The sequence below is a fragment of the Hyla sarda genome, unplaced genomic scaffold, assembly GCF_029499605.1.
Source record: "Hyla sarda isolate aHylSar1 unplaced genomic scaffold, aHylSar1.hap1 scaffold_665, whole genome shotgun sequence".
NCBI lineage: Eukaryota > Metazoa > Chordata > Amphibia > Anura > Hylidae > Hyla > Hyla sarda.
In genome coordinates, this window is record NW_026610681.1 from 26,474 (window position 1) to 51,626 (window position 25,153).

Below are 25,153 nucleotides of genomic sequence, written 5' to 3' on the forward strand. Positions count from 1 at the left end.
AGTGCTATGATGTCACTCACTTCCACAGGCCTTGCAGAGTGTAAACAACAACAACCCAGCTTTGTTGTGTATGTAACCAAAGGGATTTGTGATGTCACCTAGAACCTTCACAGCAGCGACAGCTTTATGAGGAGCATCAGCACTGCTCTGCCTGAGCAGAACCATCACCGCCATAGGTTGTCAAATAACCCGGATTTAACCCACACAGGTAAGTCCAATGGGGTGCAGGCATGTCCTCTATGCTTACAGCTTCCCGTGGGTGTTGGTTTGATACCGTTTGGGGACAGCCAAGGAGGCATCTGCAGGCAACAAAGGTAGGTGTGTGCTTGTGTGTGTGTTTCCTATGCAGATCCTAAGCCCAGTGTCACATGCAAGTAGGAGGAGTAAGAAGGGTTCCTGGCAAATCCGGGTTATGGATTGCATTTAAAAAGGCCCCGTGGGAGTGCAATGGGCCCCTGTCTTGCTGCTTAGCAATAATGGTATGGGTTTAGGTTCTGCTGTGTGTACTGGTGGTTGACTGCCCCCCAGCCCAGAGTGTGCATGGAAAATTGTCTGGCAGCCTCCCTGACAGCAAGCAGTGATAGTGCCCATGAAGGGGACCTTGTTGGGCCCGCCCCTTTCACGGTTATCGCTTCTCGGCCTTTTGGCTAAGATCAAGTGTAGTATCTGTTCTTATCAGTTTAATATCTGATACGTCCCCTATCTGGGGACCATATATTAAATGGATTTTTGAGAACGGGGGCCGATTTCGAAGCTTGCTTCCGTCGCCCTATGCATTGACCCGATATGGCAGTATCTTCGGGTACAGTGCACCACCCCCTTACAGGGTTAAAAAGAAAGATTCCTACTTTCATTGCTACCTGCTTGCTGGCTAGCCAGCTAGCCAGCCCTGTGGGCCTTGCTGCTGCTGCAGCCAAAAAACAAAAGGTGGTGCTGCTGCTGCTTCTGCTGCTTCTGCTTCTGCTTGTGTCTGGCCCCTGTTGGAGCGTCCAGGCACAGGACTTCTGCTGCTGCTGACTAAATGGCCTCCTTAATTGGATCATTTGAGTAGCCAGCACACCTGTGCAGGTAGGGCATGACATGATAGGCAGCTGCCTTGATAGCGGGTGGGTGCTGAATGTTCCTAATTGACAAAATAAGATTAATGCTTATGAAGAAATATAAAATCTCATCCCTTCCCCAATATCGCGCCACACCCCTACCCCTTAATTCCCTGGTTGAACGTGATGGACATATGTCTTTTTTCGACCGTACTAACTATGTAACTATGTAACATAACATGGGGGGGGGGGGGGGGGTCTCCTGGCTGTTCACACAGGTGTGTCATTGCTGTACATTGACCATGCATTGCTTCTGTGGTATTGCAAAGGCAAAGACAAATGCTTCCAGCCATCCATTGCACTAATGGATTGGTCATCAGCTGGCTGTCTATGTCCCGCATCAATATAGACCAAAGTACAGAGGGTTAGGCTATGCTATTGTGCACCTACCTGATGCATCAGAAGGTGCGAGGCCCTTGCTAAATTCTGTGCACAGACTTTGAGATCTATGCTTTAGACTGTATCTAAACCTGCTCCAACATGGACTGACATTCTGGCCTACTTTCAGCCGATGCGACTTGTCTGTCGCTGAACAGTCGCTTTTTATGTATTCAGCACCTATGTATAATGTTGTAAAAATGCTCTAGAAGCTAAAGTCGCAGAAATGTCACACATATTTGGCCTGCAACTTTCTGTGCGACAAATTCAGACAGGAAAAATCAGTATAAATCCTTAGAAAATTATCCCCCAGTGTCTCCATCTGCTGGCGGTATTGAATAAGCATTGCTGCACTGATGGGGTATGCATTAGACGAAAAAAAAGAAGAAAAAGAAGAATAATACGCCCAGAAAAGAGGCGAAAAGGAGAAAAACGTAAAAAAACGTGAAAAAAAAGTAAGAGGAAGAGAAGGGAAAAAAAAGGTGGAAATGGGTTTAAAAGTGATTTCGGCGGAGAAATATATATATATATATATATATATATATATATATATATATATGCGCACACACACACATAGATATAAACGTATTCTCCGTTGAGATATTGCAGCCGCTGCTGTGTCCAGGCCCAGGAGCCTTAGCACTGTGCTGTGATGTCACTCAATACCACTGACATCACTAGGTGTAAACAACATCTCTCCTTTGCTGTGTATGTGACTATGGAGCTGTTTGGTGATGTCGTCTATTACGGCCTTCATAGAAGCAACAGGAGATTGTTGCATCCATCTTGAACCCTCAGAACTACAGTGCTATGATGTCACTCACTTCCACAGGCCTTGCAGAGTGTAAACAACAACAACCCAGCTTTGTTGTGTATGTAACCAAAGGGATTTGTGATGTCACCTAGAACCTTCACAGCAGCGACAGCTTTATGAGGAGCATCAGCACTGCTCTGCCTGAGCAGAACCATCACCGCCATAGGTTGTCAAATAACCCGGATTTAACCCACACAGGTAAGTCCAATGGGGTGCAGGCATGTCCTCTATGCTTACAGCTTCCCGTGGGTGTTGGTTTGATACCGTTTGGGGACAGCCAAGGAGGCATCTGCAGGCAACAAAGGTAGGTGTGTGCTTGTGTGTGTGTTTCCTATGCAGATCCTAAGCCCAGTGTCACATGCAAGTAGGAGGAGTAAGAAGGGTTCCTGGCAAATCCGGGTTATGGATTGCATTTAAAAAGGCCCCGTGGGAGTGCAATGGGCCCCTGTCTTGCTGCTTAGCAATAATGGTATGGGTTTAGGTTCTGCTGTGTGTACTGGTGGTTGACTGCCCCCCAGCCCAGAGTGTGCATGGAAAATTGTCTGGCAGCCTCCCTGACAGCAAGCAGTGATAGTGCCCATGAAGGGGACCTTGTTGGGCCCGCCCCTTTCACGGTTATCGCTTCTCGGCCTTTTGGCTAAGATCAAGTGTAGTATCTGTTCTTATCAGTTTAATATCTGATACGTCCCCTATCTGGGGACCATATATTAAATGGATTTTTGAGAACGGGGGCCGAATTCGAAGCTTGCTTCCGTCGCCCTATGCATTGACCCGATATGGCAGTATCTTCGGGTACAGTGCACCACCCCCTTACAGGGTTAAAAAGAAAGATTCCTACTTTCATTGCTACCTGCTTGCTGGCTAGCCAGCTAGCCAGCCCTGTGGGCCTTGCTGCTGCTGCAGCCAAAAAACAAAAGGTGGTGCTGCTGCTGCTTCTGCTGCTTCTGCTGCTTCTGCTTCTGCTTGTGTCTGGCCCCTGTTGGAGCGTCCAGGCACAGGACTTCTGCTGCTGCTGACTAAATGGCCTCCTTAATTGGATCATTTGAGTAGCCAGCACACCTGTGCAGGTAGGGCATGACATGATAGGCAGCTGCCTTGATAGCGGGTGGGTGCTGAATGTTCCTAATTGACAAAATAAGATTAATGCTTATGAAGAAATATAAAATCTCATCCCTTCCCCAATATCGCGCCACACCCCTACCCCTTAATTCCCTGGTTGAACGTGATGGACATATGTCTTTTTTCGACCGTACTAACTATGTAACTATGTAACATAACATGGGGGGGGGGGGGGTCTCCTGGCTGTTCACACAGGTGTGTCATTGCTGTACATTGACCATGCATTGCTTCTGTGGTATTGCAAAGGCAAAGACAAATGCTTCCAGCCATCCATTGCACTAATGGATTGGTCATCAGCTGGCTGTCTATGTCCCGCATCAATATAGACCAAAGTACAGAGGGTTAGGCTATGCTATTGTGCACCTACCTGATGCATCAGAAGGTGCGAGGCCCTTGCTAAATTCTGTGCACAGACTTTGAGATCTATGCTTTAGACTGTATCTAAACCTGCTCCAACATGGACTGACATTCTGGCCTACTTTCAGCCGATGCGACTTGTCTGTCGCTGAACAGTCGCTTTTTATGTATTCAGCACCTATGTATAATGTTGTAAAAATGCTCTAGAAGCTAAAGTCGCAGAAATGTCACACATATTTGGCCTGCAACTTTCTGTGCGACAAATTCAGACAGGAAAAATCAGTATAAATCCTTAGAAAATTATCCCCCAGTGTCTCCATCTGCTGGCGGTATTGAATAAGCATTGCTGCACTGATGGGGTATGCATTAGACGAAAAAAAAGAAGAAAAAGAAGAATAATACGCCCAGAAAAGAGGCGAAAAGGAGAAAAACGTAAAAAAACGTGAAAAAAAAGTAAGAGGAAGAGAAGGGAAAAAAAGGTGGAAATGGGTTTAAAAGTGATTTCGGCGGAGAAATATATATATATATATATATATATATATATATATATATATATATATGCGCACACACACACATAGATATAAACGTATTCTCCGTTGAGATATTGCAGCCGCTGCTGTGTCCAGGCCCAGGAGCCTTAGCACTGTGCTGTGATGTCACTCAATACCACTGACATCACTAGGTGTAAACAACATCTCTCCTTTGCTGTGTATGTGACTATGGAGCTGTTTGGTGATGTCGTCTATTACGGCCTTCATAGAAGCAACAGGAGATTGTTGCATCCATCTTGAACCCTCAGAACTACAGTGCTATGATGTCACTCACTTCCACAGGCCTTGCAGAGTGTAAACAACAACAACCCAGCTTTGTTGTGTATGTAACCATAGGGATTTGTGATGTCACCTAGAACCTTCACAGCAGCGACAGCTTTATGAGGAGCATCAGCACTGCTCTGCCTGAGCAGAACCATCACCGCCATAGGTTGTCAAATAACCCGGATTTAACCCACACAGGTAAGTCCAATGGGGTGCAGGCATGTCCTCTATGCTTACAGCTTCCCGTGGGTGTTGGTTTGATACCGTTTGGGGACAGCCAAGGAGGCATCTGCAGGCAACAAAGGTAGGTGTGTGCTTGTGTGTGTGTTTCCTATGCAGATCCTAAGCCCAGTGTCACATGCAAGTAGGAGGAGTAAGAAGGGTTCCTGGCAAATCCGGGTTATGGATTGCATTTAAAAAGGCCCCGTGGGAGTGCAATGGGCCCCTGTCTTGCTGCTTAGCAATAATGGTATGGGTTTAGGTTCTGCTGTGTGTACTGGTGGTTGACTGCCCCCCAGCCCAGAGTGTGCATGGAAAATTGTCTGGCAGCCTCCCTGACAGCAAGCAGTGATAGTGCCCATGAAGGGGACCTTGTTGGGCCCGCCCCTTTCACGGTTATCGCTTCTCGGCCTTTTGGCTAAGATCAAGTGTAGTATCTGTTCTTATCAGTTTAATATCTGATACGTCCCCTATCTGGGGACCATATATTAAATGGATTTTTGAGAACGGGGGCCGATTTCGAAGCTTGCTTCCGTCGCCCTATGCATTGACCCGATATGGCAGTATCTTCGGGTACAGTGCACCACCCCCTTACAGGGTTAAAAAGAAAGATTCCTACTTTCATTGCTACCTGCTTGCTGGCTAGCCAGCTAGCCAGCCCTGTGGGCCTTGCTGCTGCTGCAGCCAAAAAACAAAAGGTGGTGCTGCTGCTGCTTCTGCTGCTTCTGCTTCTGCTTGTGTCTGGCCCCTGTTGGAGCGTCCAGGCACAGGACTTCTGCTGCTGCTGACTAAATGGCCTCCTTAATTGGATCATTTGAGTAGCCAGCACACCTGTGCAGGTAGGGCATGACATGATAGGCAGCTGCCTTGATAGCGGGTGGGTGCTGAATGTTCCTAATTGACAAAATAAGATTAATGCTTATGAAGAAATATAAAATCTCATCCCTTCCCCAATATCGCGCCACACCCCTACCCCTTAATTCCCTGGTTGAACGTGATGGACATATGTCTTTTTTCGACCGTACTAACTATGTAACTATGTAACATAACATGGGGGGGGGGGGGGGGGGTCTCCTGGCTGTTCACACAGGTGTGTCATTGCTGTACATTGACCATGCATTGCTTCTGTGGTATTGCAAAGGCAAAGACAAATGCTTCCAGCCATCCATTGCACTAATGGATTGGTCATCAGCTGGCTGTCTATGTCCCGCATCAATATAGACCAAAGTACAGAGGGTTAGGCTATGCTATTGTGCACCTACCTGATGCATCAGAAGGTGCGAGGCCCTTGCTAAATTCTGTGCACAGACTTTGAGATCTATGCTTTAGACTGTATCTAAACCTGCTCCAACATGGACTGACATTCTGGCCTACTTTCAGCCGATGCGACTTGTCTGTCGCTGAACAGTCGCTTTTTATGTATTCAGCACCTATGTATAATGTTGTAAAAATGCTCTAGAAGCTAAAGTCGCAGAAATGTCACACATATTTGGCCTGCAACTTTCTGTGCGACAAATTCAGACAGGAAAAATCTGTATAAATCCTTAGAAAATTATCCCCCAGTGTCTCCATCTGCTGGCGGTATTGAATAAGCATTGCTGCACTGATGGGGTATGCATTAGACGAAAAAAAAGAAGAAAAAGAAGAATAATACGCCCAGAAAAGAGGCGAAAAGGAGAAAAACGTAAAAAAACGTGAAAAAAAAGTAAGAGGAAGAGAAGGGAAAAAAAGGTGGAAATGGGTTTAAAAGTGATTTCGGCGGAGAAATATATATATATATATATATATATATATATATATATATATATATATATATATATGCGCACACACACACATAGATATAAACGTATTCTCCGTTGAGATATTGCAGCCGCTGCTGTGTCCAGGCCCAGGAGCCTTAGCACTGTGCTGTGATGTCACTCAATACCACTGACATCACTAGGTGTAAACAACATCTCTCCTTTGCTGTGTATGTGACTATGGAGCTGTTTGGTGATGTCGTCTATTACGGCCTTCATAGAAGCAACAGGAGATTGTTGCATCCATCTTGAACCCTCAGAACTACAGTGCTATGATGTCACTCACTTCCACAGGCCTTGCAGAGTGTAAACAACAACAACCCAGCTTTGTTGTGTATGTAACCAAAGGGATTTGTGATGTCACCTAGAACCTTCACAGCAGCGACAGCTTTATGAGGAGCATCAGCACTGCTCTGCCTGAGCAGAACCATCACCGCCATAGGTTGTCAAATAACCCGGATTTAACCCACACAGGTAAGTCCAATGGGGTGCAGGCATGTCCTCTATGCTTACAGCTTCCCGTGGGTGTTGGTTTGATACCGTTTGGGGACAGCCAAGGAGGCATCTGCAGGCAACAAAGGTAGGTGTGTGCTTGTGTGTGTGTTTCCTATGCAGATCCTAAGCCCAGTGTCACATGCAAGTAGGAGGAGTAAGAAGGGTTCCTGGCAAATCCGGGTTATGGATTGCATTTAAAAAGGCCCCGTGGGAGTGCAATGGGCCCCTGTCTTGCTGCTTAGCAATAATGGTATGGGTTTAGGTTCTGCTGTGTGTACTGGTGGTTGACTGCCCCCCAGCCCAGAGTGTGCATGGAAAATTGTCTGGCAGCCTCCCTGACAGCAAGCAGTGATAGTGCCCATGAAGGGGACCTTGTTGGGCCCGCCCCTTTCACGGTTATCGCTTCTCGGCCTTTTGGCTAAGATCAAGTGTAGTATCTGTTCTTATCAGTTTAATATCTGATACGTCCCCTATCTGGGGACCATATATTAAATGGATTTTTGAGAACGGGGGCCGATTTCGAAGCTTGCTTCCGTCGCCCTATGCATTGACCCGATATGGCAGTATCTTCGGGTACAGTGCACCACCCCCTTACAGGGTTAAAAAGAAAGATTCCTACTTTCATTGCTACCTGCTTGCTGGCTAGCCAGCTAGCCAGCCCTGTGGGCCTTGCTGCTGCTGCAGCCAAAAAACAAAAGGTGGTGCTGCTGCTGCTTCTGCTGCTTCTGCTTCTGCTTGTGTCTGGCCCCTGTTGGAGCGTCCAGGCACAGGACTTCTGCTGCTGCTGACTAAATGGCCTCCTTAATTGGATCATTTGAGTAGCCAGCACACCTGTGCAGGTAGGGCATGACATGATAGGCAGCTGCCTTGATAGCGGGTGGGTGCTGAATGTTCCTAATTGACAAAATAAGATTAATGCTTATGAAGAAATATAAAATCTCATCCCTTCCCCAATATCGCGCCACACCCCTACCCCTTAATTCCCTGGTTGAACGTGATGGACATATGTCTTTTTTCGACCGTACTAACTATGTAACTATGTAACATAACATGGGGGGGGGGGGGGGTCTCCTGGCTGTTCACACAGGTGTGTCATTGCTGTACATTGACCATGCATTGCTTCTGTGGTATTGCAAAGGCAAAGACAAATGCTTCCAGCCATCCATTGCACTAATGGATTGGTCATCAGCTGGCTGTCTATGTCCCGCATCAATATAGACCAAAGTACAGAGGGTTAGGCTATGCTATTGTGCACCTACCTGATGCATCAGAAGGTGCGAGGCCCTTGCTAAATTCTGTGCACAGACTTTGAGATCTATGCTTTAGACTGTATCTAAACCTGCTCCAACATGGACTGACATTCTGGCCTACTTTCAGCCGATGCGACTTGTCTGTCGCTGAACAGTCGCTTTTTATGTATTCAGCACCTATGTATAATGTTGTAAAAATGCTCTAGAAGCTAAAGTCGCAGAAATGTCACACATATTTGGCCTGCAACTTTCTGTGCGACAAATTCAGACAGGAAAAATCAGTATAAATCCTTAGAAAATTATCCCCCAGTGTCTCCATCTGCTGGCGGTATTGAATAAGCATTGCTGCACTGATGGGGTATGCATTAGACGAAAAAAAAGAAGAAAAAGAAGAATAATACGCCCAGAAAAGAGGCGAAAAGGAGAAAAACGTAAAAAAACGTGAAAAAAAAGTAAGAGGAAGAGAAGGGAAAAAAAGGTGGAAATGGGTTTAAAAGTGATTTCGGCGGAGAAATATATATATATATATATATATATATATATATATATATATATATATATATGCGCACACACACACATAGATATAAACGTATTCTCCGTTGAGATATTGCAGCCGCTGCTGTGTCCAGGCCCAGGAGCCTTAGCACTGTGCTGTGATGTCACTCAATACCACTGACATCACTAGGTGTAAACAACATCTCTCCTTTGCTGTGTATGTGACTATGGAGCTGTTTGGTGATGTCGTCTATTACGGCCTTCATAGAAGCAACAGGAGATTGTTGCATCCATCTTGAACCCTCAGAACTACAGTGCTATGATGTCACTCACTTCCACAGGCCTTGCAGAGTGTAAACAACAACAACCCAGCTTTGTTGTGTATGTAACCATAGGGATTTGTGATGTCACCTAGAACCTTCACAGCAGCGACAGCTTTATGAGGAGCATCAGCACTGCTCTGCCTGAGCAGAACCATCACCGCCATAGGTTGTCAAATAACCCGGATTTAACCCACACAGGTAAGTCCAATGGGGTGCAGGCATGTCCTCTATGCTTACAGCTTCCCGTGGGTGTTGGTTTGATACCGTTTGGGGACAGCCAAGGAGGCATCTGCAGGCAACAAAGGTAGGTGTGTGCTTGTGTGTGTGTTTCCTATGCAGATCCTAAGCCCAGTGTCACATGCAAGTAGGAGGAGTAAGAAGGGTTCCTGGCAAATCCGGGTTATGGATTGCATTTAAAAAGGCCCCGTGGGAGTGCAATGGGCCCCTGTCTTGCTGCTTAGCAATAATGGTATGGGTTTAGGTTCTGCTGTGTGTACTGGTGGTTGACTGCCCCCCAGCCCAGAGTGTGCATGGAAAATTGTCTGGCAGCCTCCCTGACAGCAAGCAGTGATAGTGCCCATGAAGGGGACCTTGTTGGGCCCGCCCCTTTCACGGTTATCGCTTCTCGGCCTTTTGGCTAAGATCAAGTGTAGTATCTGTTCTTATCAGTTTAATATCGGATACGTCCCCTATCTGGGGACCATATATTAAATGGATTTTTGAGAACGGGGGCCGATTTCGAAGCTTGCTTCCGTCGCCCTATGCATTGACCCGATATGGCAGTATCTTCGGGTACAGTGCACCACCCCCTTACAGGGTTAAAAAGAAAGATTCCTACTTTCATTGCTACCTGCTTGCTGGCTAGCCAGCTAGCCAGCCCTGTGGGCCTTGCTGCTGCTGCAGCCAAAAAACAAAAGGTGGTGCTGCTGCTGCTTCTGCTGCTTCTGCTTCTGCTTGTGTCTGGCCCCTGTTGGAGCGTCCAGGCACAGGACTTCTGCTGCTGCTGACTAAATGGCCTCCTTAATTGGATCATTTGAGTAGCCAGCACACCTGTGCAGGTAGGGCATGACATGATAGGCAGCTGCCTTGATAGCGGGTGGGTGCTGAATGTTCCTAATTGACAAAATAAGATTAATGCTTATGAAGAAATATAAAATCTCATCCCTTCCCCAATATCGCGCCACACCCCTACCCCTTAATTCCCTGGTTGAACGTGATGGACATATGTCTTTTTTCGACCGTACTAACTATGTAACTATGTAACATAACATGGGGGGGGGGGGGGGTCTCCTGGCTGTTCACACAGGTGTGTCATTGCTGTACATTGACCATGCATTGCTTCTGTGGTATTGCAAAGGCAAAGACAAATGCTTCCAGCCATCCATTGCACTAATGGATTGGTCATCAGCTGGCTGTCTATGTCCCGCATCAATATAGACCAAAGTACAGAGGGTTAGGCTATGCTATTGTGCACCTACCTGATGCATCAGAAGGTGCGAGGCCCTTGCTAAATTCTGTGCACAGACTTTGAGATCTATGCTTTAGACTGTATCTAAACCTGCTCCAACATGGACTGACATTCTGGCCTACTTTCAGCCGATGCGACTTGTCTGTCGCTGAACAGTCGCTTTTTATGTATTCAGCACCTATGTATAATGTTGTAAAAATGCTCTAGAAGCTAAAGTCGCAGAAATGTCACACATATTTGGCCTGCAACTTTCTGTGCGACAAATTCAGACAGGAAAAATCAGTATAAATCCTTAGAAAATTATCCCCCAGTGTCTCCATCTGCTGGCGGTATTGAATAAGCATTGCTGCACTGATGGGGTATGCATTAGACGAAAAAAAAGAAGAAAAAGAAGAATAATACGCCCAGAAAAGAGGCGAAAAGGAGAAAAACGTAAAAAAACGTGAAAAAAAAGTAAGAGAAAGAGAAGGGAAAAAAAGGTGGAAATGGGTTTAAAAGTGATTTCGGCGGAGAATATATATATATATATATATATATATATATATATATATATATATATATATATATATGCGCACACACACACATAGATATAAACGTATTCTCCGTTGAGATATTGCAGCCGCTGCTGTGTCCAGGCCCAGGAGCCTTAGCACTGTGCTGTGATGTCACTCAATACCACTGACATCACTAGGTGTAAACAACATCTCTCCTTTGCTGTGTATGTGACTATGGAGCTGTTTGGTGATGTCGTCTATTACGGCCTTCATAGAAGCAACAGGAGATTGTTGCATCCATCTTGAACCCTCAGAACTACAGTGCTATGATGTCACTCACTTCCACAGGCCTTGCAGAGTGTAAACAACAACAACCCAGCTTTGTTGTGTATGTAACCATAGGGATTTGTGATGTCACCTAGAACCTTCACAGCAGCGACAGCTTTATGAGGAGCATCAGCACTGCTCTGCCTGAGCAGAACCATCACCGCCATAGGTTGTCAAATAACCCGGATTTAACCCACACAGGTAAGTCCAATGGGGTGCAGGCATGTCCTCTATGCTTACAGCTTCCCGTGGGTGTTGGTTTGATACCGTTTGGGGACAGCCAAGGAGGCATCTGCAGGCAACAAAGGTAGGTGTGTGCTTGTGTGTGTGTTTCCTATGCAGATCCTAAGCCCAGTGTCACATGCAAGTAGGAGGAGTAAGAAGGGTTCCTGGCAAATCCGGGTTATGGATTGCATTTAAAAAGGCCCCGTGGGAGTGCAATGGGCCCCTGTCTTGCTGCTTAGCAATAATGGTATGGGTTTAGGTTCTGCTGTGTGTACTGGTGGTTGACTGCCCCCCAGCCCAGAGTGTGCATGGAAAATTGTCTGGCAGCCTCCCTGACAGCAAGCAGTGATAGTGCCCATGAAGGGGACCTTGTTGGGCCCGCCCCTTTCACGGTTATCGCTTCTCGGCCTTTTGGCTAAGATCAAGTGTAGTATCTGCATTTGGTCTGGTCGGAAGGTGTCTGTGGTACCCCGCTTCTCGGCCTTGGGGGATTGTCTCTCCTTACGGAGGGACTTCACCCCCTTGCTGCTATTGGGGAGCGGGCTTAGTCCACGGACAAAGGGTTGCGATCCCCCTGTCTCTGGGACCTTGTGTCTCAGAAGGCATTTTCGGTACGTTGAGCGTTACCTGTAGCTTCGGAAGCACCTAGGGTACCCCCGACCTCTGCCTTGGGTAAGGGTTCCGCTTTTATAGCGGGATTCCGAGCCCCTGCTGCTATTGGGGAAGGGGCTTAGTCCCTGGGTGTGGAAGATGCCGTTCTCCTGGGCTTTCCCCTCTGGGGAAATGTCGATGCGAAATACCATCCGCATAGAGGTGTCGGAGAGCCATCGTCAGTTGAAGAACCTCCGCTTCATTGCGGAGGTGATTCTTCTTGACTACTTCCGCCTCAATAGGGAGGACATCCTGTGTCTAAATGACCAGGAAAGCCGTGGCCTGTATACCGTCACCTTCACGGCCACGGCGTGTTGCGATAACATCTATGCAACCTTGTCTGGTGCGGACCAGAGGGACGATCGACTCGACGGTCTTTCGTTCCAGTTCCTCTATGGTGAGGAACATATACCGTTGGTGGTGGCTATGCACAGCCCTCATGTGACCACGGAGGATATAGCCACTTTTCTTCGGCGATACTGCGAAGAGGTGCGATTCGCAAACAAAATATTGAACTCCGTGCGGTTCTGGAACGGCAAGAGGAAGTTCTGGGTCAAGCTCCGTAAGGATCCCGGTGGTATTGGGGGTCTTTGCCATCCGCCCCCAAATTTTGCCATCGGGAGAGTTCGGGGCTTCCTGTTCTATCCTCAAATGCCTATGTATTGCCGAAATTGCTTGAGGTTTGGCCACACCCAGGAGACCTGCGGCGCGGAGCGTGTGATTCGCTGCAATAGGTGTGGCCAAGAAGGTCACATAGCCTCAAGATGTAGCCATACGATAAGGTGCAACCTCTGCGGAGAGGAAAATCACGATTTTAATTCCTGTCCCCATAAAGCAAAAACTACGATGGGTGGGTCAAGGCTGGGCCCACCCAAAGAGGGGACAGGACAAAAGACGTCCTTTTTTTAAGATGCCCAAACCCCAGATGGCAGGTACTGATGGGTCCAGGCCCAAGACCTCTGGTGCTCCATCGGGGGGCCCACCGGTGGTAGTGCTAGGGGGAGGCCATGGGGATTCCACGAAGCCCGGGCGGGTGATCGAGTTTACTGCCCGGGAAATTGAAAGACGTCGATCGACTTCCTACCTGGCTCAAGAGCCCGCCGAAACTTCTGAAGGGGGCTCACCTGTGGCGGGTGGCAGCCGACGGGCCTCGGTGGGGGCAAAAGTGGACCCAAAATTGCAGCATAAGCCAGGTACTGGCTTGGCCCAGGGTCGCCCTGCTCCGGACGAAGAGGCCCCGGTGAAAGCCCGCCGGAAGGGGAGCCAGGTGGCCAGGTCTGTGCCCGGTCCTGTTACTCCGCCTATACAGGACAGGGCCAAGAAGACAAGTGGCGCCAAACCAGGGTTTGCTGCCCCGCCAGCAGTGGACCCGGTGGGTAAAACTGGCCATCGTCGATCGATGGGGAAGTTGGAGCAACAGTCCTCAGCAACGCTTGCTGGGGAACAAGCGATGAAAACTTCCCAAGGTAGCGGCAAAGGTTCCGGAAAAGAGGCCTCACAGGCCCCTGTGCAGCAGTTCCAGTCGTCAAATGATGAAAGAAGACGCAGATCCATCAGCCGGGGGCCAGAGATTACATCGAGTGAGAGCAACACAGAGGATATGGACAGCAGTGTGACATTTAAAAGACAAAGAGAAGAAGAAGAGGAAGACATTCAAAGGAAAGCGGCGTGCCGTAGTTCGGACGAGAGCGAGCTCAGGGTCGGGGCATCATCGATCTCAAGCTCCGACCCTCAGAACATCAAGGAGCTGATGACCCCGCAGGCGGGGGATGACGGTACGCAGCTTATTATTGACTTTGATTCTCCAAGCACGGACTCTCCATAAACTATGCCTATCCCTGTAAAAATTGCCTCACTCAATGTGAGGTCCTTAAAGAGCCCTGATCGCAGGGCTGCTTTATTTTCTTATCTAGAGACATGTGACTTTGACCTTTGCCTGCTACAAGAATGTGGAATCCCTAGTAAAATGGACTATAAAGACTTAAAAGAAGACTGGAAGCTGGGCCCATCCATATGGTCCGGTGCAAATGACTGTCGTTCTGTGGGTGTTGGGCTGCTCTGCCGAGGCCAGTCCTTTTCTATTCATACAGTAACTGAGATTGTGCCTGGCAGAGCTCTTTTAATTCATCTATATTTTAATGGACTTTTAATTCGTGTTTTAAATGTGTATGCCCCTCCTGATAAACAGGAGCGGGCAGAACTATTTGAAATTTTACCACTGTTTTGTGTTGGGTCTTCCCCCCTGCTGGTGGGAGGTGATTTTAACTGCATACGTGATGGGGAACACCGGCAGGGTGGGGATATTAATCGTAAAGACCGCACTTCTTACCTGCTTAAAAATTTTATTGATGATTTTAATTTGAAAGATTGCTGGAAGGATCTCTTGCCGGAGGACCCAGGCGCCACATGGTCCAATGGAAGAGTGAGCTCCAGAATCGATTTTATTTTTTCCTCTAGAGCTTTTAAACCCCTGAAATGCACGCTCGAGCAGAATATCTTCTCTGATCATAAGCTCCTCTTGGTGGGCCTGGAGCTAGAGGGGGAGCAAAAAGCAAAAAGGGGCCTCTGGAGATTAAACACCACACTCCTAGAGGACCCTGAGATAAAAGAGGAGTTTGTGCGGACCTACCAATGCTGGCAATCACAAAGAAAACCCCACGAGCCTATGCTGCACTGGTGGGAGGGCACCAAATCTAAAATCAGATTTTTTTTTATCAAAGCAGGTAAGAAGAAGGCAAAAATGGAAAAACAGTGGTTTTATGTTCTTAACATGCGTTTAAATGTACTTTTTAAATTGAAAGAAGCTGGTATGGATGTAGAAAATGATATTTTAAACCTTAAAACTGAAATAAAACATGCCATAGAAAAGAAAGGGAAACAAATCATTTTTAACTCACATGTGCAGCACCTGGAGGAGGGCGAGAAATGTTCCCGTTTCTTTTTTAAAAAAGTGATGAATAGGAGGGATATCATCCAAAACCTTGAGGGTGAATCCACTCCAAAAGGCATGTTAGATGCAGTTTTTAACTTCTACCAGCTTCTTTTTAATAAGAAAGATCTTAATCCATCCTTTTTAGAACATGTTCTTAATTCCCTTGATTTTAAGCTAGATGTTTTAGACCAGGAGGTTTTATCCCGTGATCTTAACTTAGATGAACTTTTATTTGTTTTTAAAAGTTTTTCTAGTGGGAAGGCCCCTGGGGAAGATGGTTTACCCATCGAATTTTATTTAGCTTTTTGGGATATTTTAAAGGATGATATGGTTTTATTGTATAAAGAAACTTTTATTGTTAATGAACTTCCCCCTTCCTGGAGGAGGGGGATTGTATCATTACTTTTTAAAAAGGGTGAAAAGGATATGCTAAAAAATTGGCGCCCCATCACACTTTTAAATGTTGATTATAAAGTTTTAGCCAAGTTATTAGCTGTCCGTTTTAAACCTTTTATTCATAAATTAATTCACCCAAATCAGGTTTGTGGGGTACCTGGAAGGTCTATAGCTGAATCCCTAAATATTTTAAGAGATGTTTTATGGTATTTTAAGGATAGAAATCAAACTGTAGCAATTTTATCCTTAGACTTTGAAAAAGCCTTTGATAGGGTCTCCCATGAATACCTGTTTTTAGTTCTTAAAAAGATGGCAGTGCCTGAAACGATTTTAAGCCGAATCATGCTTTTATACCGATCCTGTTTTAGTCAAGTCTCTGTTAATGGCTTTTTAACCAGCGGTGTTCCTCTTTTATCAGGTGTCAAACAGGGCTGCCCCCTGTCCCCACTCCTTTTTATTTGCGCAATCGAACCACTGATGGCCCTCCTCAGAAAAGACCGGGTAGTAAGAGGCGTACCGATACCTGGTGGAGGAGGGACCCATCTAAAGGTGTTGGGGTACATGGATGATGTCACCATACTGTGCCCGGACTCTCCATCCATGAGGGGGGCATTGAGGAACACCAGCTATTTCTGCGAGGTCTCTGGTTTTAAGCTAAACACAGATAAATGTGACTGTTTTTATATTGGCTCCTGGGATTCATCCATCACCCCAGGAGTCACAATGCAACAGGATCAAATTAAAGTTTTAGGTATTGTTTTTAACCAGGTCAATGATGGGAGCCCTAACTGGGATTCAGCTATAGCTAAGATGGAGAAGAAGATTTTAATGTGGAATCTTAGAAACCTTACCATGGAGGGGAAGATTTTAATAATAAAGATGGTTTTACTCCCTATTATGCTATACATTGCCATGGTATTTCCTCCATCTATTTTATACATTAAAAAAGTAACTAGAATTGTTTTTACTTTTTTATGGGGTTCAAAAATGGAGAAATTAAAGCGTGATTTTATGTACAAAAGTAAAGATAATGGCGGGAAAGATGTTCCTAACCTTTTTACTTTCTTTTACATAAAGTATTTCTGTTTCTGTTTTAAAATTATTAAATCCGATGGCATTTTTAGCTGCTTTTTAAGGTACGCTGCGGGCATGGTTTTTAAAAGATGGTTGCGCATCCCTCTGAACGCTCCGGTGCTTCTGTGTCCCCCAAAACATTATGTGGTGTTGGAAAAGACAGTCAGGCTCCTAGGTCTCCAAGATTTGGAGCCTGACATACTGGGGGACCAGAGAAAGGTATCAAAGGTCCTCAGGCGGAGTGAGGTTACCCTGGCAGTGTCCAATTTCACACAGGCAAGATCCAAAAAGGTATGGCGGAACGTGTACGGGAAGTTTCTGGCGAATGTACACAGGGATCTTGCCTGGGCAATCGTCCACCAGTGCCTCCCTACTCGTGAGTTTCAGCACAGGCGAGGACTGGTGGCGAGAGCCAAGTGCCCGAGAGATGGCTGCGGAGTGGACGAAACGGTGCTGCACATATTTTGGAACTGCCCTTTTGCACGGGAGCTTTGGAGGAAGGTAGGCCCACTTTTGAAGTGGGCCTGCGGCCTAAAAGATTTTAATCACGAATGTGTCTTTTACGGTCTTTTTAACTGCCCCAATTTTAAACAGCAGATGATCTGCTGGATGATTATTAATTGTTTTAAAAATGCCATCTGGAAAGTTAGGAACATCTTACTTTTTAAACATGATTTTATTGATGTTAAAAACTGTATAAAGCTGGCCCTGAGTGAGATGTACATCTATTACCTAAGAGACAAGAAACAGTTGGGGGCCAGCGAGGCAGCATCCATGTGGTGTCTGCCTCTATGGAACGAAATAACAGTATAATCAGTTTTTATGACATTTGTATAATGTTTTATCCTGCCATTTTTATTTTTTCTCCTTTTATTACTGGTTTTATTATTTGTATTTTAAAACTTTTGTGAACCTTTTATTATTTTGCATTTTAAATTTTGTATGGTTTCTTATTTATTCAATAAAATTTTGTTGAAACCTTATCTGTTCTTATCAGTTTAATATCTGATACGTCCCCTATCTGGGGACCATATATTAAATGGATTTTTGAGAACGGGGGCCGATTTCGAAGCTTGCTTCCGTCGCCCTATGCATTGACCCGATATGGCAGTATCTTCGGGTACAGTGCACCACCCCCTTACAGGGTTAAAAAGAAAGATTCCTACTTTCATTGCTACCTGCTTGCTGGCTAGCCAGCTAGCCAGCCCTGTGGGCCTTGCTGCTGCTGCAGCCAAAAAACAAAAGGTGGTGCTGCTGCTGCTTCTGCTGCTTCTGCTTGTGTCTGGCCCCTGTTGGAGCGTCCAGGCACAGGACTTCTGCTGCTGCTGACTAAATGGCCTCCTTAATTGGATCATTTGAGTAGCCAGCACACCTGTGCAGGTAGGGCATGACATGATAGGCAGCTGCCTTGATAGCGGGTGGGTGCTGAATGTTCCTAATTGACAAAATAAGATTAATGCTTATGAAGAAATATAAAATCTCATCCCTTCCCCAATATCGCGCCACACCCCTACCCCTTAATTCCCTGGTTGAACGTGATGGACATATGTCTTTTTTCGACCGTACTAACTATGTAACTATGTAACATAACATGGGGGGGGGGGGGGGGGTCTCCTGGCTGTTCACACAGGTGTGTCATTGCTGTACATTGACCATGCATTGCTTCTGTGGTATTGCAAAGGCAAAGACAAATGCTTCCAGCCATCCATTGCACTAATGGATTGGTCATCAGCTGGCTGTCTATGTCCCGCATCAATATAGACCAAAGTACAGAGGGTTAGGCTATGCTATTGTGCACCTACCTGATGCATCAGAAGGTGCGAGGCCCTTGCTAAATTCTGTGCACAGACTTTGAGATCTATGCTTTAGACTGTATCTAAACCTGCTCCAACATGGACTGACATTCTGGCCTACTTTCAGCCGATGCGACTTGTCTGTCGCTGAACAGTCGCTTTTTATGTATTCAGCACCTATGTATAATGTTGTAAAAATGCTCTAGAAGCTAAAGTCGCAGAAATGTCACACATATTTGGCCTGCAACTTTCTGTGCGACAAATTCAGACAGGAAAAATCAGTATAAATCCTTAGAAAATTATCCCCCAGTGTCTCCATCTGCTGGCGGTATTGAATAAGCATTGCTGCACTGATGGGGTATGCATTAGACGAAAAAAAAGAAGAAAAAGAAGAATAATACGCCCAGAAAAGAGGCGAAAAGGAGAAAAACGTAAAAAAACGTGAAAAAAAAGTAAGAGGAAGAGAAGGGAAAAAAAGGTGGAAATGGGTTTAAAAGTGATTTCGGCGGAGAAATATATATATATATATATATATATATATATATATATATATATATATATATACGCGCACACACACACATAGATATAAACGTATTCTCCGTTGAGATATTGCAGCCGCTGCTGTGTCCAGGCCCAGGAGCCTTAGCACTGTGCTGTGATGTCACTCAATACCACTGACATCACTAGGTGTAAACAACATCTCTCCTTTGCTGTGTATGTGACTATGGAGCTGTTTGGTGATGTCGTCTATTATGGCCTTCATAGAAGCAACAGGAGATTGTTGCATCCATCTAGAACCCTCAGAACTACAGTGCTATGATGTCACTCACTTCCACAGGCCTTGCAGAGTGTAAACAACAACAACCCAGCTTTGTTGTGTATGTAACCATAGGGATTTGTGATGTCACCTAGAACCTTCACAGCAGCGACAGCTTTATGAGGAGCATCAGCACTGCTCTGCCTGAGCAGAACCATCACCGCCATAGGTTGTCAAATAACCCGGATTTAACCCACACAGGTAAGTCCAATGGGGTGCAGGCATGTCCTCTATGCTTACAGCTTCCCGTGGGTGTTGGTTTGATACCGTTTGGGGACAGCCAAGGAGGCATCTGCAGGCAACAAAGGTAGGTGTGTGCTTGTGTGTGTGTTTCCTATGCAGATCCTAAGCCCAGTGTCACATGCAAGTAGGAGGAGTAAGAAGGGTTCCTGGCAAATCCGGGTTATGGATTGCATTTAAAAAGGCCCCGTGGGAGTGCAATGGGCCCCTGTCTTGCTGCTTAGCAATAATGGTATGGGTTTAGGTTCTGCTGTGTGTACTGGTGGTTGACTGCCCCCCAGCCCAGAGTGTGCATGGAAAATTGTCTGGCAGCCTCCCTGACAGCAAGCAGTGATAGTGCCCATGAAGGGGACCTTGTTGGGCCCGCCCCTTTCACGGTTATCGCTTCTCGGCCTTTTGGCTAAGATCAAGTGTAGTATCTGTTCTTATCAGTTTAATATCTGATACGTCCCCTATCTGGGGACCATATATTAAATGGATTTTTGAGAACGGGGGCCGATTTCGAAGCTTGCTTCCGTCGCCCTATGCATTGACCCGATATGGCAGTATCTTCGGGTACAGTGCACCACCCCCTTACAGGGTTAAAAAGAAAGATTCCTACTTTCATTGCTACCTGCTTGCTGGCTAGCCAGCTAGCCAGCCCTGTGGGCCTTGCTGCTGCTGCAGCCAAAAAACAAAAGGTGGTGCTGCTGCTGCTTCTGCTGCTTCTGCTTCTGCTTGTGTCTGGCCCCTGTTGGAGCGTCCAGGCACAGGACTTCTGCTGCTGCTGACTAAATGGCCTCCTTAATTGGATCATTTGAGTAGCCAGCACACCTGTGCAGGTAGGGCATGACATGATAGGCAGCTGCCTTGATAGCGGGTGGGTGCTGAATGTTCCTAATTGACAAAATAAGATTAATGCTTATGAAGAAATATAAAATCTCATCCCTTCCCCAATATCGCGCCACACCCCTACCCCTTAATTCCCTGGTTGAACGTGATGGACATATGTCTTTTTTCGACCGTACTAACTATGTAACTATGTAACATAACATGGGGGGGGGGGGGTCTCCTGGCTGTTCACACAGGTGTGTCATTGCTGTACATTGACCATGCATTGCTTCTGTGGTATTGCAAAGGCAAAGACAAATGCTTCCAGCCATCCATTGCACTAATGGATTGGTCATCAGCTGGCTGTCTATGTCCCGCATCAATATAGACCAAAGTACAGAGGGTTAGGCTATGCTATTGTGCACCTACCTGATGCATCAGAAGGTGCGAGGCCCTTGCTAAATTCTGTGCACAGACTTTGAGATCTATGCTTTAGACTGTATCTAAACCTGCTCCAACATGGACTGACATTCTGGCCTACTTTCAGCCGATGCGACTTGTCTGTCGCTGAACAGTCGCTTTTTATGTATTCAGCACCTATGTATAATGTTGTAAAAATGCTCTAGAAGCTAAAGTCGCAGAAATGTCACACATATTTGGCCTGCAACTTTCTGTGCGACAAATTCAGACAGGAAAAATCAGTATAAATCCTTAGAAAATTATCCCCCAGTGTCTCCATCTGCTGGCGGTATTGAATAAGCATTGCTGCACTGATGGGGTATGCATTAGACGAAAAAAAAGAAGAAAAAGAAGAATAATACGCCCAGAAAAGAGGCGAAAAGGAGAAAAACGTAAAAAAACGTGAAAAAAAAGTAAGAGGAAGAGAAGGGAAAAAAAGGTGGAAATGGGTTTAAAAGTGATTTCGGCGGAGAAATATATATATATATATATATATATATATATATATATATATACGCGCACACACACACATAGATATAAACGTATTCTCCGTTGAGATATTGCAGCCGCTGCTGTGTCCAGGCCCAGGAGCCTTAGCACTGTGCTGTGATGTCACTCAATACCACTGACATCACTAGGTGTAAACAACATCTCTCCTTTGCTGTGTATGTGACTATGGAGCTGTTTGGTGATGTCGTCTATTACGGCCTTCATAGAAGCAACAGGAGATTGTTGCATCCATCTTGAACCCTCAGAACTACAGTGCTATGATGTCACTCACTTCCACAGGCCTTGCAGAGTGTAAACAACAACAACCCAGCTTTGTTGTGTATGTAACCATAGGGATTTGTGATGTCACCTAGAACCTTCACAGCAGCGACAGCTTTATGAGGAGCATCAGCACTGCTCTGCCTGAGCAGAACCATCACCGCCATAGGTTGTCAAATAACCCGGATTTAACCCACACAGGTAAGTCCAATGGGGTGCAGGCATGTCCTCTATGCTTACAGCTTCCCGTGGGTGTTGGTTTGATACCGTTTGGGGACAGCCAAGGAGGCATCTGCAGGCAACAAAGGTAGGTGTGTGCTTGTGTGTGTGTTTCCTATGCAGATCCTAAGCCCAGTGTCACATGCAAGTAGGAGGAGTAAGAAGGGTTCCTGGCAAATCCGGGTTATGGATTGCATTTAAAAAGGCCCCGTGGGAGTGCAATGGGCCCCTGTCTTGCTGCTTAGCAATAATGGTATGGGTTTAGGTTCTGCTGTGTGTACTGGTGGTTGACTGCCCCCCAGCCCAGAGTGTGCATGGAAAATTGTCTGGCAGCCTCCCTGACAGCAAGCAGTGATAGTGCCCATGAAGGGGACCTTGTTGGGCCCGCCCCTTTCACGGTTATCGCTTCTCGGCCTTTTGGCTAAGATCAAGTGTAGTATCTGTTCTTATCAGTTTAATATCTGATACGTCCCCTATCTGGGGACCATATATTAAATGGATTTTTGAGAACGGGGGCCGATTTCGAAGCTTGCTTCCGTCGCCCTATGCATTGACCCGATATGGCAGTATCTTCGGGTACAGTGCACCACCCCCTTACAGGGTTAAAAAGAAAGATTCCTACTTTCATTGCTACCTGCTTGCTGGCTAGCCAGCTAGCCAGCCCTGTGGGCCTTGCTGCTGCTGCAGCCAAAAAACAAAAGGTGGTGCTGCTGCTGCTTCTGCTGCTTCTGCTTCTGCTTGTGTCTGGCCCCTGTTGGAGCGTCCAGGCACAGGACTTCTGCTGCTGCTGACTAAATGGCCTCCTTAATTGGATCATTTGAGTAGCCAGCACACCTGTGCAGGTAGGGCATGACATGATAGGCAGCTGCCTTGATAGCGGGTGGGTGCTGAATGTTCCTAATTGACAAAATAAGATTAATGCTTATGAAGAAATATAAAATCTCATCCCTTCCCCAATATCGCGCCACACCCCTACCCCTTAATTCCCTGGTTGAACGTGATGGACATATGTCTTTTTTCGACCGTACTAACTATGTAACTATGTAACATAACATGGGGGGGGGGGGGTGTCTCCTGGCTGTTCACACAGGTGTGTCATTGCTGTACATTGACCATGCATTGCTTCTGTGGTATTGCAAAGGCAAAGACAAATGCTTCCAGCCATCCATTGCACTAATGGATTGGTCATCAGCTGGCTGTCTATGTCCCGCATCAATATAGACCAAAGTACAGAGGGTTAGGCTATGCTATTGTGCACCTACCTGATGCATCAGAAGGTGCGAGGCCCTTGCTAAATTCTGTGCACAGACTTTGAGATCTATGCTTTAGACTGTATCTAAACCTGCTCCAACATGGACTGACATTCTGGCCTACTTTCAGCCGATGCGACTTGTCTGTCGCTGAACAGTCGCTTTTTATGTATTCAGCACCTATGTATAATGTTGTAAAAATGCTCTAGAAGCTAAAGTCGCAGAAATGTCACACATATTTGGCCTGCAACTTTCTGTGCGACAAATTCAGACAGGAAAAATCTGTATAAATCCTTAGAAAATTATCCCCCAGTGTCTCCATCTGCTGGCGGTATTGAATAAGCATTGCTGCACTGATGGGGTATGCATTAGACGAAAAAAAAGAAGAAAAAGAAGAATAATACGCCCAGAAAAGAGGCGAAAAGGAGAAAAACGTAAAAAAACGTGAAAAAAAAGTAAGAGGAAGAGAAGGGAAAAAAAGGTGGAAATGGGTTTAAAAGTGATTTCGGCGGAGAATATATATATATATATATATATATATATATATATATATATATATATGCGCACACACACACATAGATATAAACGTATTCTCCGTTGAGATATTGCAGCCGCTGCTGTGTCCAGGCCCAGGAGCCTTAGCACTGTGCTGTGATGTCACTCAATACCACTGACATCACTAGGTGTAAACAACATCTCTCCTTTGCTGTGTATGTGACTATGGAGCTGTTTGGTGATGTCGTCTATTACGGCCTTCATAGAAGCAACAGGAGATTGTTGCATCCATCTTGAACCCTCAGAACTACAGTGCTATGATGTCACTCACTTCCACAGGCCTTGCAGAGTGTAAACAACAACAACCCAGCTTTGTTGTGTATGTAACCAAAGGGATTTGTGATGTCACCTAGAACCTTCACAGCAGCGACAGCTTTATGAGGAGCATCAGCACTGCTCTGCCTGAGCAGAACCATCACCGCCATAGGTTGTCAAATAACCCGGATTTAACCCACACAGGTAAGTCCAATGGGGTGCAGGCATGTCCTCTATGCTTACAGCTTCCCGTGGGTGTTGGTTTGATACCGTTTGGGGACAGCCAAGGAGGCATCTGCAGGCAACAAAGGTAGGTGTGTGCTTGTGTGTGTGTTTCCTATGCAGATCCTAAGCCCAGTGTCACATGCAAGTAGGAGGAGTAAGAAGGGTTCCTGGCAAATCCGGGTTATGGATTGCATTTAAAAAGGCCCCGTGGGAGTGCAATGGGCCCCTGTCTTGCTGCTTAGCAATAATGGTATGGGTTTAGGTTCTGCTGTGTGTACTGGTGGTTGACTGCCCCCCAGCCCAGAGTGTGCATGGAAAATTGTCTGGCAGCCTCCCTGACAGCAAGCAGTGATAGTGCCCATGAAGGGGACCTTGTTGGGCCCGCCCCTTTAACGGTTATCGCTTCTCGGCCTTTTGGCTAAGATCAAGTGTCTTGCCCTAAGGTATTCGGGTACGCCTCTCCTCGGCCTTGTGGGATCGCCCAGGTTTATTGCCTGGGCTTCACCCACCTGCTGCTATTGGGGAGAGGGCTTAGTCCCAGGATAACGGGAAGGTGATCATCGGAGGACGGGTCTGCCGGAGAGGATGGCTAATGCGCCGAACGCTCCTAATACAGTACGGCTGTTTATCGAGGAGGAAAAGAGGAGTGCCTACGGGATTTTGCATGTCCAGCAGAAGGTCGTGGAGGGAGTGCTGAGGATGCCGCATGCTTCCATCTTCTGTGTCCAGGTCTTTCCCAGCCAAGGATTCTTTGACGTGACCTTCTACAACCTGGATGATCTCCGTACCTGTCTCTACCGGAGTAAGGAGAATGCTTCTCACCCTGACCTACAAGGGATCCGATTCATTTCCTGCGAGGCTCGGCCTAAGAAAGTTCCAGTGGTAGTGCATATGTACAACCCTTTTGTGCGGGATGAGGAGATCCAGACCTTTCTAAGAAGGTATTGTGTGTCTGTTTCTGGTGCGGAGAGGAAAAATAACATCCTGGGGACTTTCACAGGCATGAGACGTTTTTGGGTGGAGTTTAGGCC

General features: G+C 46.4%; 8 non-coding genes and 1 pseudogene across 8 annotated transcripts; all 9 read left to right on the forward strand.

The window, feature by feature from the left end:
* The first annotated feature begins 627 nt into the window (after positions 1-627).
* Positions 628-818, forward strand: LOC130342999 (U2 spliceosomal RNA). The gene has a single exon (XR_008882434.1). It is a non-coding gene; the product is annotated as a U2 spliceosomal RNA (small nuclear RNA).
* Positions 819-2,909: 2,091 nt separating this feature from the next.
* On the forward strand, positions 2,910-3,100 carry LOC130343020 (U2 spliceosomal RNA). The gene has a single exon (XR_008882453.1). It is a non-coding gene; the product is annotated as a U2 spliceosomal RNA (small nuclear RNA).
* Positions 3,101-5,200: 2,100 nt separating this feature from the next.
* On the forward strand, positions 5,201-5,391 carry LOC130343000 (U2 spliceosomal RNA). The gene has a single exon (XR_008882435.1). It is a non-coding gene; the product is annotated as a U2 spliceosomal RNA (small nuclear RNA).
* A 2,103-nt stretch (positions 5,392-7,494) lies between these two features.
* Positions 7,495-7,685, forward strand: LOC130343001 (U2 spliceosomal RNA). The gene has a single exon (XR_008882436.1). It is a non-coding gene; the product is annotated as a U2 spliceosomal RNA (small nuclear RNA).
* Positions 7,686-9,781: 2,096 nt separating this feature from the next.
* On the forward strand, positions 9,782-9,972 carry LOC130343046 (U2 spliceosomal RNA). The gene has a single exon (XR_008882477.1). It is a non-coding gene; the product is annotated as a U2 spliceosomal RNA (small nuclear RNA).
* Positions 9,973-12,073: 2,101 nt separating this feature from the next.
* LOC130342994 (U2 spliceosomal RNA) lies at positions 12,074-12,291 on the forward strand (annotated as a pseudogene).
* Positions 12,292-17,681: 5,390 nt separating this feature from the next.
* On the forward strand, positions 17,682-17,867 carry LOC130343049 (U2 spliceosomal RNA). The gene has a single exon (XR_008882479.1). It is a non-coding gene; the product is annotated as a U2 spliceosomal RNA (small nuclear RNA).
* A 2,094-nt stretch (positions 17,868-19,961) lies between these two features.
* LOC130343002 (U2 spliceosomal RNA) lies at positions 19,962-20,152 on the forward strand. The gene has a single exon (XR_008882437.1). It is a non-coding gene; the product is annotated as a U2 spliceosomal RNA (small nuclear RNA).
* A 2,086-nt stretch (positions 20,153-22,238) lies between these two features.
* Positions 22,239-22,429, forward strand: LOC130343003 (U2 spliceosomal RNA). The gene has a single exon (XR_008882438.1). It is a non-coding gene; the product is annotated as a U2 spliceosomal RNA (small nuclear RNA).
* Positions 22,430-25,153: the final 2,724 nt, after the last annotated feature.